Raw genomic sequence first — 13,537 nt, forward strand, 5'->3', positions numbered from 1 at the left:
CCTTCAATGTTCTTGATGTATGTAACGGAGAAATCCCTCATCTCAATCACATTTATTTCAATTCCATTTATAAGTTGGACTTAGTGATATACGGTCTTTACGGATAATTATATAACCTGAACACTTCAATCTTACACCTGATTTCTTTATACCTACTGAGTCTCTTTTGTCATTGGAAAAGGATTGCAAGAGGATTCTAGACTCGTAAAGATAATGTCTCGATATTTTGGTGTACAAAACATATTATATTCTGATATTACATATAAATAGTTCATTGAAACTAGACAGTTCCACAAAAAGAAATAATTCTCGAATGAATTACTCAGTGAGGAACAAAGAGTGAGCATTTCTCATCCACAGCTCCTTCGTTAAAACTCTTCAAGCCTGCCCCTTCCAAAGTAGACTTTCTTTGTCTTCTATTCTGAGAAAATTATTTCTTTGTTAAGAATCCTTCCGTTTCCTTGATGTATATATGGCAAAATCCCTCAGAAAAAAGTAGAACTCAATCTTAGACTCTTAATGAATATGGAGCCTTTTTTCTCTATACTTTTGTCTGCAATGCTTATTACATTTTGCTGATATCTGCATCAATATATTTTGTCGATGTTTGAGTGCTGAGTGATTATTTGATAACAAATTACACCACCCCACAAAATCACACTTTTTTTTTATGCACAAGAACATCGTTTGCTCAACTTAGTACAGTAAGATCCCCCTGATTCCAATTATGGTCTTATTTTCTCTCTCATAGCCTCGTGGCCATCAGAAAAAAGGCCATAATTTTTTTGTTATTTTTGGCTATTTTTAAGGTTTAAAGCTGTTTTAAGCCCTCAGTGTTGAAGATAGGGATAAATTATATTAATATATTTTAACACCAAAAACATTTAAAATGTCTGCATCATAATTTTAACTAGAATAATCTTTATTTAAAGTGGAAAATAGATGCTTTATGCAGAGGCACATAGCTTTAAGACGAATAGATTCAAAAAGTTTAAAATTATCTGATTGTATAGCTGAAAATATGAACTTTGATTTAAAAAATGCTCTATATCGTTGTCAATTTGAGATAAGGCCACAACAATATTTAAAGGATATAGCTCATTTTTGAATTGGTTTCATAACAAAAGTCCATACATATCCGTATGCCCCAACTACAAGAGAAAGAAACAAAGACAGAGAAAAAGAAAAAGGATAAAAAGAAAAGATATATAATACCACTTGTTATAACATTAAACCTCGTGTCTCAAACTGTATATATAAAACGGACATTCAAGGGAGTCCTCGGACCAAATCCTTTTTATTTTTTCTCTCTCTTTGCTCCTATCTATTTTCTTCTTCTCTATCTTTGTTTCTATCTCTTTTAGCTGGGCATACGAATACTTCTGGACTTTTATTATGAGATCAATTCAAAAATGAGCTTTTTCCTTGAAATATTTTAGGGGTCTTATCGTAAATTGACAACGATATAGAGCGTTTTTGGAGAGGCTCTTTTTTTTTTTTTTTTTTAATTAAAGTTCATACTTTCAGCTATCAAATACATTACTTCTAAGCTTTTTGAATATATTCGTCTTGAAGCAATGAGCCTTTGAACAAAAAGCACTTATTTTCCCCTTTAAACAAAGATAAATCGAGTTAAAAGTATGATAAAGAAATTTTAAAAATGGTTTTAGAATTTTGTAACATTCAGCTTTAAAATATATAAACAAAATTTATCCCTATCTCCAAGACCGAGGGCTTCAAACTTAAAAATAGCCAAAAATTACAAAAAATGTTCGCCCTTTTTCTGAAGGTCACGAGGCTATGAAAAAAAAAATAAGCCCATATTTGGAATTAGAGAATCAAACTCTATTAAATAGAGCATATACTGTTTTGTACCATTTTTTATGTTGGGCAGTGTTAGAAGTAACCTCTTAACTTTTGCAGACTTTCAATTTTGCAACTTAATCATCTTCTTAAAAATTTAATTAGTTATTACCACATTGGAGTATTACCCTCATGAATATTTAGAATTTCCACACTAATAAGGGTTATTAATAAAAGTTTCCCATAACAGTTCTTATATTTAATTATTTCTGTCAAATTTTTAAGTTTAAGGATTGGCCGAGGACTTATCTCCTACGTATAAAACGCGCTAAGGTTATATTACTCAGAAAAAATAAATTATGCCCCAATTAAAAGGATATTCGTATGGTATCGTCAACTTGGAGTGTGGTAATTACTTTTTAAGAAAATTAAAAGAAATTTTCCTAGTCAAATGTTCTTTATGAAACGTTGAAGATAATTCAAAAACATTTTTGAGAATGATTTCTCATATAGAAATTTCATCTAGATTTAGATGAAATTAACAGAATATAAAATGTAATTATTAGTTATATTAAAAATACTCATTAATGACATAGATACAGACGTTCAAAATTAAAAGGTAACTATTTTTATTTTACCATGCTTTTCTTTGATTTATACCTGTATAATATATATTATGAAAATGTATTATTATTTTAAGATATGAATAAACACTTTTTTTTAGAGTAAATCCTTTTTGAAAGTAAAGAAGCTATTAGCTTCAATTATGAGACTTTTGACATATATATTTTAAAATATTTAAATCCAAATTGACAAATGTAATTAGAAAAAAGATGTTTTTTTTTACACTTCAGCCCAATAGAAAGATATGAATCTCCTCTTTTAATCAATTGACAATGGCATTGTAAAACATCATCATTGAATTTGTCGAGGTCAATAAAATGTATGGAGCTTAGGTCGCTGAGAATATTATATTGTAAAGCTGACTAGAATGTAACGTAATTCAATATAATAAATCTGAAGTCCTTTTGAGACATCCCCTATTAACACTATCTTGAAAAGTTTCAATGAGATCTCAATTTTGGTTAGAAAATTCATCACTATGAGTTTTTGATTTCTCAAAAATCAAAAAGGTCGAGCATTCGCAATCTTAAATTTTGAAAAACTTAATGATGGAAGAGGCTATGTATCCGGATATATAAACATATATATTGGCTTGAGATTCTTCCATAGTAAAATTAAAATTAAAAAATAAATATATGTATTTGGAGCAATTACAAATTAAGTGATATTTCTATTTTCGCAATTATTCTTATTATTTGATTTTCATTTAATATTCTTAAGTTTCTAATATAAGTTCATTTCTTTATTTATTAAAATATATACTAGGTATACGCCTATAAAATGAGACTTTCTACTATTGGTCCCTAGGTATCCCAAGTTAGACATTATAAACCGGTCCAAAAATTTAAAATTTTGGGCCTACAAACTAAGATCTGCGTACATCATTGATTTTCTGTTACCAATTGAAGAAAAACGCTTCTCAAGGTCATCAAATGCTTGTGGAAGCTTACAGTGGCCATGCTCTAAGCAGAATACAGTGCTTCAGGTGGTTTGAAAAATGCCAAAGTGGTGATTTTGACGTGAGAAAGGAAGAGAGTAGCCGGCCACTGAAAAAGTTGGAAGATGGTATGATCCTCTACAGCCCGATCAAACCGTTAATGATGATCGCTACCAACAACAATTGGCCGATTTGAACCATGTTATACGTCAAAAATGACCAAAATATGAAGCAAGGCAACACAAGGTAATTTTCCTTGATGACAACTCACCACTGCATCGCTCGATAGCGACCCGCCAGCTTGTTGAATCGTACAATTGAGAACCTCTTGCTCATGCAGTTTATTCACCAGACCTGTTGCCTTCCGATTATCACTTGTTTTCATCGATGGGCCATGCACTCAATGATTTTCGACTCTCACGCTGAAGCCAAAAAATGGATCTATGTCTGGTTTGCAGGCAAAGACAAACAATTTTTTTGCAAAGGCATCCATAAATTGCATAAAAGATGGAGAAAATGTATGACGCATACTTTGAAAAATAAATTTGTAACTATTTTTTCACAATAAACGTTCATAAAAGTATCATTTCATAGGCGCATACCTGATACACAATATTAACAAAAAATATAACAAACCAACACACTTCCATATAGTATGACATCACATTTTCGATTGAAATTTTTTTATACATGACGTAAGAACTTTTGTTTTCATATTTTGTTTATCGGTGTTTAGGAAACAAAATATCATACGTCTAATAACAGCTATATCAGTGGATATAATTTTATAAAATCATGCCACTTGATACATAAAAGTCTAAAGTTTACCAAATTCTGCCAGTGGTTGATTGGAAATGTCTGGAAGTTGACGAAAAATAATCTTTTTTTAAAACACAAATTTAAAAAGTGAATTTTCAATTTGGAAGTATTTGAGCTATTTAAAATGAAATTTTTCTTAAAAGAGTTGTAGATGACATAACATTTTTTTAGTAGCGATAGACAAATGTATTCTCTATGTCTTGTAGCTATCAAACTGAATATGTTATTAAAAGTCAAATTTTTGCAAGTCCTATAGATTCGATATCAGCTGGATGTAGCTGACATAAAAATGTATTCATAACTTTATATAAAAATCTGTTTTCTATGTTTCGTACCCTACTAAATTTGCAATTACGAAACATCCTTTTACAAGTTTTGTTTCTTCTATGTCAGATAAAAGAATTTTATGAAATTTTCCTAGTTGATAGAAAAAAAGCCTAAACTATACTGAATCATATCCATATTTTACCAGAAATATCTGGAAGTTGACGAAATTAACTATTAAATAAACAAATTTTAAAAAGTCAATTTTAAATGTGTTAGAGTTGCTGAAACAAGAAAATATTTTACACAGAGTTGTAGCTCAGTTCATGAAAAATAGCTAACTGAAAAAAAATAAAAAATAAATTATTAAATTTGACAGAGTTATTTACGATAGAAAAAATGTCTTGTTTTAATTTATTTTCAAAAAACAAAAAAAACCTCAAAAAGTTAGCATGACAATTTAATGGTGGCGCGCTCTAAGTTTGTAGCCAACCTACAAAGATTTGAGATGCGCTGCCTTTATGCTTGTTGCTCGCTCATGATGATGAAATGACTAAAAGTTCATGATTAGTATAGTTTGTTTATGTAAAATGATGGTGAAAACAGAATCTTAAAAAAAAAAATTAAATTAGGTCCTCTTTAAAAATGAATATTTCAATCTTTAAAGAATATCTGCAACTCAATAAGTAATTACCACCACTAAGTTGACGATATTATCCGAATCTCCTTACAATGGAGTCACAATTTATTTTTATGAGTAATATAAACTTATACGTAGGAGATAAGTTGCTTAAGTTGCGCTTACCAAATATTGTTTTCCATTTGAATAACTATTCTTCGAATTAAATTAGATAGTATATTTGTATTCTTTGATCGTTAGAAATTGGGTTTTCTACTGCCATCCCTTAGCTATATAAGAAAATGGTTTTAAATAACTTTGCAATTCTCCGTTATTTTTACCATAATGATTTAAAGCCTCTATTATTGATTCATAAAATTTTCAGTGATCAAGTTAACTTTGGTTTTTTTCTATAGGATATGGATAAATTATTTGATTGATTAATATATATACGTATTTGATGTACATGTATATTTCCTGTTCAAAGATAGGTTTAATGCCGTCTAATTTTGCAGTAAAAGTAATTTTTTTATTTTCAAAAGATGGGAAAACGAAATTTCGACAGCATACAAAATTATTATAGAAATTTTAGAAAATATGCACTTGGTCAAATGTGAATAAAAAGGATTTTTATTATAAGGTTTGATAATTGATAATTTATCGAAGTATAATTATATGAATATATATATATATAATATTATCTCCTTCTATTCAATATTTTTGTATGACAACTTGTAAAATATCAAAAAGAGTGCATATTCCTTCTCTAGTGTCCTCCATCAATTAGTAATTAGTGATTACCAAAGGGGTTTTAAATACTATCCACCGGTACGCTAAATAAAAAGAAACCAAAAATTAACTTGGTAACCCTGACAATTGGAAGAATTTTTTGTAGAAGAGCAGCTCAACTGTCATGACGTTTTATTAGATTAGCTTTTAGCAGTCCTGAGAGGGTTAGAAAGGAAGAAAACACAGATCCTACTCCATATATTAGGCAGGTTACAAACCTAGAAGAAACCACAATAAAATTGTTATACTTACCTTTAAAGGTTTTTTTTTTCTATAGCTAATTACACTGAGAATTTCATTTTTTTTTTTTTTTTTTTTTTTTCAGTTAACCCACTTCCTGAATCAACCCACAACTTTGTATATTTTTTGCTTTTTTGCAATTCCTCTAACAAATTTAAAATCGACTGGCATAGACATTATTGGACTTGAAAAGTTGTCTTTCTAAATCACCAATTTAGTTGGCTAAGATACATAAATAACTAATTTATGTATGGTTACGAATACTTTTTTTTTCAGCTACGACTTTGTGTAAAAAAAATTAGTTTAAATACTTTTAATACACTTAAAATCGACTTTATAAAATTTGTCTTTAAAGAAGTTAATTTTCGTCAACTTCCGGTTTTCTCCAATAAAATACGATTATGATCCATTAAAGTTTAGGCTTTTGTCTATCAAATGGCAAAATTTTTAAAAAAAATCACTGACTTCAGACATAATTGGACTTGTAAAATTGTGATATTAATTATTAATTAATTTAGTTAGTTGGCTACGAGAAATATATAATAGATTTATTTATGGCTACGAATACAATATATTAGTTTTGTCAACTAAAACTCTGCATAAACAAAATTGAGTATCAATAGTTCTAATATATTATAATCGATTTTTTTAAATCCTTTATTATAAAAAGTTTATTTTAGTCACCTTCGGGACATCTCCGGTAACATACGCGTAAACTTTAGCACTTTTTTTATTAAATAAACAGTCTTTCATAAAATACGATGAACTGACATAGATATTATTGGACTTGCAAAATTGTGTTTCCTAATCACAAATTTAGTTGGCTATGAGACAAGGAAGAAATAATACATTTATGGATACAAATACTATTTTTGTCAGCTATAACTCTGTCTAAAAAACTTTTATGTTGATATAATTTTAGTGAACTTCCGGGCATCTCCGGTCAACTAGGGGGGAAGATCTGATAAACTTTATAATTTTGTCAATCAAATAATATTACAATTTCATTAAATTATATTAGCAGATATATACTTTAATGTACTGTTCAATTTTTTATTTATAAATAATGATGACAATTTTAGACAAACAGAATATGAAATATATAAGGGACGTCATGACGTCATCTATAGAGAGTTTTTCTTTTTCTATCCAATGAGCTATATAAATATCGAGAGTGGTACCAAGTATCATTGTGCAACCTCATCCATGTTATAAATTAATTAAAATTTTAATAAAAAAGAGGCATTTTGATTGTCGACATGTAAAATTCAATTCATAATTGTATAAGTTATTCATAAGTCGCACTGTTTAATATGAATCTCCACTAAACCATCCAAATTTAAATAACTTAAATATTTGTAAATTAAAACTAACATTGTTTAAAACTATGCACTATATATTATCTTCAATAAAGATTTGTATTCAATTATAATACAATAAATTGTCAAAAGAATGAGTTATAGTTGGTTACTTTACACAATGATCAATGGAATATTCATAAGTATAGAAAAAGTATTATACGTTAATTTTATCTTCCAGTGTGTTAGTCAATGAATACTTTTGACCTCCACAAATTTTAACAATGGGGAGTACAAACTACAAAGTAGGATCGGGTACGTTATCGGTTATCTCTCATTTTGATGCAGGGATCGCGGATATATTACAACCAATATATAGCAGATAGTTCAGTTAGCATCATGCCGTCATCATAGGAGGAGATAAAGAGCTATAAGTGGGACGAGGAGCTTTCGAGGTCCACCGTAGTCATGGTATTGGTTAATAATGGAGATGAAATCTCCAATTCAACAATTGCTTCAACCTTAGGAGTGAATTTACAGACTGTTCAGCGTATCCGTAAGAAGCTAGAGGACACTTGGGATGTTGATGCCACCATAAAGAGGGCTCTCAAGAAGGAGGGCGCCGACAGGAAGGTCAGGGACACCGACTTTGTCGACAAGGTGAAGAAGATGGTTCACGATGACCCTACCAGGTCCATGAAGGCCATGGTGGGGGATCTGGGCTGCCATGAGAAAACAATATGGGACTGTATATCTGAGGATTTAAGTTGCAGGAGCTACAAGATGCAGGTGGGCCAGATCTTGACCCATAAGGCAAAGTACAACAGGCTGATGAAGTCAACAAAATTGTTCAACAAGCTCATGCACCCAAAGCAGCCCGATATGTTGTAGTTTTTCTCTGATGGAAAGAATTTCTGTCAAGATCAGAAGGTCAACAAGCAGAACAACAGGTGGATAGCCAACTGCACCAGCCTTGTGAGGAAGGTAATGAAGACCAAGTTCCCTGCAACGGTCATGGTGTTCGGGGTGGTCAGCAGTGAAGGTCATGTTATGCCTCCCCACATGTTTGAAACGGGTCTAAAGGTCAATACAGAGGTCTACCTGGATGTTATGGAGAAGGTGGTTCTGCCCAGGATCCAAGGGGTGGCCGGAGACAGCCCCTGGGTGTGGCAACAGGATTCAGCACTCTGCCATGTGTACAAAATCTCCATGCATTGGTTAACCGAGAGCTGTTATGACGTCGTAACCAAGGATTTGTGGCCTCCTAACTCTCCCGACCTTAATCCTTTGGATTATTTTGTCTGCGGCTATGTCAAGAGACATACCAACAGACATCCCCATAGCACCAAGGCCAGCCTGATGGACTCCATCAAGGAGGCATTCGGCAACATGGACAATGAGATGGTCAGAAGAGCCTGCGGCTGGTTCAGAGGCCGTTATTGATGCCAACGGTGATTATATCGAATGAATGGCTACTTTATACCTATATGCTTGTCATAGTTTTGATTTTCAATAAAAAAGTTAAAAAATTTAAATTTTGTGTTGTTTTTTGTAGAAAAATATTTTGGCGACAATTTGATCCCCGTACGTGCTTCCTGTACTTTAATTTTTATAATAATATCAGGCGAATTGTACATAGGACATTAACAAAATTTACTAACCTTAAAAAATAAAATTGTTATGAATAAATTTACAATGGAAGGCAATGAGATATTAATTTTACCATTGGACTCTTCTCCATCCAAAAATTCATTACAAGAAAGTGATCAACTTCCAACTCCTTCTTCTGAGAAACCATGTAGTTATATTCGCTAACACCTCGTGATAAGAAATTAAAAACCAAAATGATATACAATGCTTCAATTTAAAAAAAAAAGAGCTTACTGTTCTCAGAATTAAAAACTTTAATTTAAGATTAATACTATCAAAAACTAAATCTTGATTAAAGTCTGGGAAAATTACTGTTTCTTCTAATAAACTTAAGATTGATAATTTAAATATATATATATCAATTGGAGATTAAATGAAAGTGCCCTTCAGGAGGAATTAAAATTAACTCAATCTAAATTAAAGCGTATGATAAATGCGCATCGTAAATTATTGTCATATAATGGTATAACATTTTTAAAAAATTAATCAATATGGTTCCAAGAGTTAGTTTAAATAATTTAATGTCTTGATTGAGGAAGAAGGAAGTAATTATAAATAGATTAAAGAGAGAAAACTTTATTTTATTATGTCAAGAAGTTACCAAATTATCTAGAAAGACTCGTCTAAATGTTTTACAGCGTAAGACTTATTCAAAAAATATGAGAATGAAATATAGATCACTGTGTCGTCAATGAAGTTCCGTCACCAAACACTGAAGCATTGCTGAAATCATTATTGGGATCTGAAGATGACATGAATCAAGGGGTACTAGAGTTACATGGAAGGTGAATTTCTTTCATGGAAGGTGCATTTTCTTGCATTATTAATGTGTTTAACGTTGGGTAAAGAAATCAGTCCAGATTCTTTAACTTGTCGATAAAGAGCCGGCCTTGTATTTTGCCATAAAGTAGACATTGCTAGAAGTTTAGAAGAGTATATTCTTCTTTTCGTACTCCTTAAATGTAACCCGAGCTTCTCGATAATAAATTGGAGATCGTCGTTTGAGTCTCACTTTTCGTTTTCTAAATAAGACAAATTATTTGCTCAAAGTCAGATGAAGGATAATCTCTTTTATTTTTGAAAATGCGACTATGTTATTTATCTGTGAATATTTTACAATCGTCTTTGATTTGGGATCATCTTTTGACTTGCTAAGACGAGGTTGTCGATTTTTGTGGGGGTCATATAAGGAGGGAAAAAAATCATTTTTTGCTCGTCATGGAGACTAAATAAGGGTTTGAGTTGTTTATCAAAAAAAGAGATTGGCGTTTCAAGCAACAACTATTCGAATAACTACGCTTTCTAAATTTATTCAAAATCAAAAAAGTTATGGGCAAAAAAAGAAATCGGTGGAAATTACAATTTCGTTTATTTCAGGTGTAAAAAAAATTAGCTTCCAATGGAATTAGTAAATAGAATAAAATTAATAGAAATTTGTCTGGAGTATTGGTTTGCATATAAATTTGCTCAATAAAAATTGATGTTTAACTGAAATATCTGTCATTTTCTGAATAATTTTTCAATTTTTTTACATTTTTTCTCCTCTTTTTTTCCATCAAACGTCAATTTTCAAAAATTTTAATAAAAATACCACAAAACGATACGTTTTGGACATAATATTAAAGATTGAACAATGAAATATTTTCAATTTCTCGAACATTTATTTGCAAAAATGAACCAGTTATCGAGGGTTATTTTCTCGACAACATTATTCTTCAAAACTTTTTTGTTTTTGCAAATACGAGAAAAATATTGGTAGGAATGGGTTTCTTTTACAATTTCAATAAATGTTATTAACTACGTTTTTGCAAAATTAGTGCAAAAAAAGTGTTTTGCAATTTACTTAGCGAATTTTGATTTGGGAAGTTTTTGAAGTAAATAGAAAATAAACTTCTATTCCACACAATTTTTTAGATGCATATATGTTGCTATGTTATTTGAAGTTTATAGCACATTGTTTTTTATATTCATAATAATAATACTAAGGTAATAATAAGCAATAATAAGAGTTTGTTTGTTTTTTTTTAGTTCAGAGAGTTGCTATGATGAGATGTTGTAAATTACTTTCCTTAACCGTATTGATATAGTCTGAAGAATCCAAGAGAAATAGAATTAGAGTTATCATTATTTACAAAATTGATCCAATATGGATGTTGAAGAATAAAATTGCCTTAGATAAATTAATGTTGGACTGTTCCATGATTCAGCTATCATCAATTAATGGAATATGCTGTTACCATATTCAATTACTCATTTAAAACTTTATATGTATATCCTCTATGTATTTTTTTAAACATCATGTTTGGGTAATTTTTTACATGCACGACTTTATTTATTAATTAAAATATATGTATATATTTATCTCCTTGCTCATACTTGTCAATTATTAAATATATTTTTTAATAAAAGGGTATTTAGAAGACAAATGTGGTTCTTTTTACAAAAATTAATATTCATTTATTTAAGAATATTTACTATATTTGGTTATAATTAAATAGATTTCATCAAATTATATATATATATATATAGTAAAACACATATTCTGTGCGGAAATGATCACAGAAATTCATAAATAATATTAATTAAATAAAATATTCACCTTGTAATTACTAAATAAATTTTACATCATAATATACATACATATATTGTCAAATCTATCATAATTAATTTACATATAATATTAGTTAAATTAATATTTATATAACAAGAATAATTAGAAATTAAAAAATGAATTTATATCTTTTTTATAACTTTTTTATTTCTATTCTACGGTGTTTTACTATTTACAATGTGAATGTATTTTTTGTAATTCTACTAAATTTAACTTTGAAGGAATATGTTTAATGGAACCTTATCTTATTTTTTTACTATATAAATGACTTTTTATAAAATCACATCATTATTAATCATTCCATAACTTTACTACACTGCACGTTTTTAAGTTATTTGGGATGATTAAAATTTCAAAAAAATTATATACAATCAATTCTACAATATTGAAGATATTGGTAAATTTTTGTTTAAAAAAAATTCCTATAAAAACATGTATAAAATATTTCTTAAAGCTATTTCATAGCTGTTCAATATAATGTGTTTTAATTCTCTATCATTGATTTGGTTTACGATATGTCATTAAAAGAAATAAACACAATTTTATTTGTCTTTATGCCCTCAGAACTCAGATTTTAATTAAATTATCTAAAATACCGCATACCAAATTTAAATTATATTCGTTTCCTCGTAAAGGTTAATTGTATAATAATGACCCATATATACCTATAATTACCTCTTTTGAAGCCTATAAAAATAACAAATAAATGTATTATTATCATTTCATAAATTAAATTTATTGTAAACCATCATAATTAAATCTCAATGAAATGATTTTAGTAACATAAATTTAATATTATTTTATCATAAAAAAATATTTTTAATATACAACAATTTACAGTTAATTTTATAAATTTATTATACATGCAATTTTGATATGAAGAACCTTAAATGTTTTGTTTAAACCATATAATGATCCAGTTAATATGATTCTGTACATTCGTTTAAATACATAATTTTAGGTCTGTGCTAATGAAAATGCATGATTAGTAGGAAATATTATTTCAAATATATTGCTACATCTTTTCATGTAATAATTATCATTTATTTTTCCTTTCAATACTTAATATAATAAGGAATTGTTGGATATGGATCTTGAACTAATTATTTCCTTGATTAGAGATCATCCTTGTTTATGGAAGGTGAGCTTTTATATTTACAGGAATCAATATTTCAAAGATTGCTGTTGGCAAAATATTTCCACTAAAGTAAGTAAATAATTAGATAATATAAACTTAACGATAAATATTTTCTCATTTAGGCTGATGCAAGTTCGTACGAGATAACAAAGAAATGGAAATATTTAAGGGACAAATTTATGAAATAATTAAAAGAAAGTGGAGTGGAAGTGCTGGCCACCCTAGAAATCTACTTGCTTACATTTCTCTTCCGTATAGTTCCTCAGGGATGAAATAAAACATAATAAGTATGAAACATTATCATTAAGAATGAAAGAAATTAATATTATAAATTACGAGGATGGAAACCAACTTCAATAATACGACAACCCATTCTGATGTTGTAGTTAATAGTGGAAAGATGCAATTGTTACAATATAATGTGTTTTTTTTTTTTTTAATTGACACCATAGTCATATCTTACTAGAAAACAAAGTAGTTTAATTGCCGATACCCTTAAATTGGATATTGCTAACAACTTATCCAATTCTGAAATGGGTCATGTATCATCAGATTTTAACGTTAATAGCTCTGCCACTCTGGATATGGGCGCAATATCACCGTATTTGGGAAATAACAACTCTGCACCTTTGAATGTTGTTGAAACAAGAATTCAAAATTCATTAACAATCCAAAATCAAAACTTTAATAAATTGATTGTATTCATGATTAGAAAATTACTTTGCAATCTGAAAATGAATAATAG

Source organism: Lepeophtheirus salmonis, chromosome 10 (genome assembly GCF_016086655.4).
Source record: "Lepeophtheirus salmonis chromosome 10, UVic_Lsal_1.4, whole genome shotgun sequence".
In the NCBI taxonomy this organism is placed as follows: domain Eukaryota; kingdom Metazoa; phylum Arthropoda; class Copepoda; order Siphonostomatoida; family Caligidae; genus Lepeophtheirus; species Lepeophtheirus salmonis.